We start from the raw sequence: 835 nt of genomic DNA, 5'->3' as shown, positions 1-835 counted from the left end.
CATTTATAAGTAAAGGTAAGACCATAATAACGTATTTTTTAAATATGCTTTTTTGTGTGCTACAGTTTGTATGTGTAAAGTTAAAGTTAAGTTAAAGTACCAATGATTGTAATAATAATTTTTGGTGATTTAACCCGCAATTCCAACCCTTGATGCTGAGTGCCAAGCAGGTATGAGCTGGTATGAGCTTTTAAACATAACCCGTTAACTGCTGCCAATCAAATGGTGAATAAGATACTCTTTAGGGTTCATATGTTTGTAAATCTGACTGTGATGAAGTCAGTGCCTCACCAGCCATTAACCTCACCGCACGTCACTGATATATACATCTATTTTTACAGTATGTATATATATATATATATATATATGTATATATATATATATATATATATATATATATATATATATATATATATATATATATATATATATATATATATATATATATATATATATATATATATATATATATATATATATATATATATATATGCACTACCGTTCAAAAGTTTGGGGTCACATTGAAATGTCCTTATTTTTTAAGGAAAATCACTGTACTTTTCAATGAAGATAACTTTAAACTAGTCTTAACTTTAAAGAAATACACTCTATACATTGCTAATGTGGTAAATGACTATTCTAGCTGCAAATGTCTGGTTTTTGGTGCAATATCTACATAGGTGTATAGAGGCCCATTTCCAGCAACTATCACTCCAGTGTTCTAATGGTACAATGTGTTTGCTCATTGGCTCAGAAGGCTAATTGATGATTAGAAAACCCTTGTGCAATCATGTTCACACATCTGAAAACAGTTTAGCTCGTTACAGAAGCTACA

This window comes from Entelurus aequoreus, linkage group LG26 (genome assembly GCF_033978785.1).
Source record: "Entelurus aequoreus isolate RoL-2023_Sb linkage group LG26, RoL_Eaeq_v1.1, whole genome shotgun sequence".
In the NCBI taxonomy this organism is placed as follows: domain Eukaryota; kingdom Metazoa; phylum Chordata; class Actinopteri; order Syngnathiformes; family Syngnathidae; genus Entelurus; species Entelurus aequoreus.
This window is presented reverse-complemented; position numbering follows the sequence as displayed.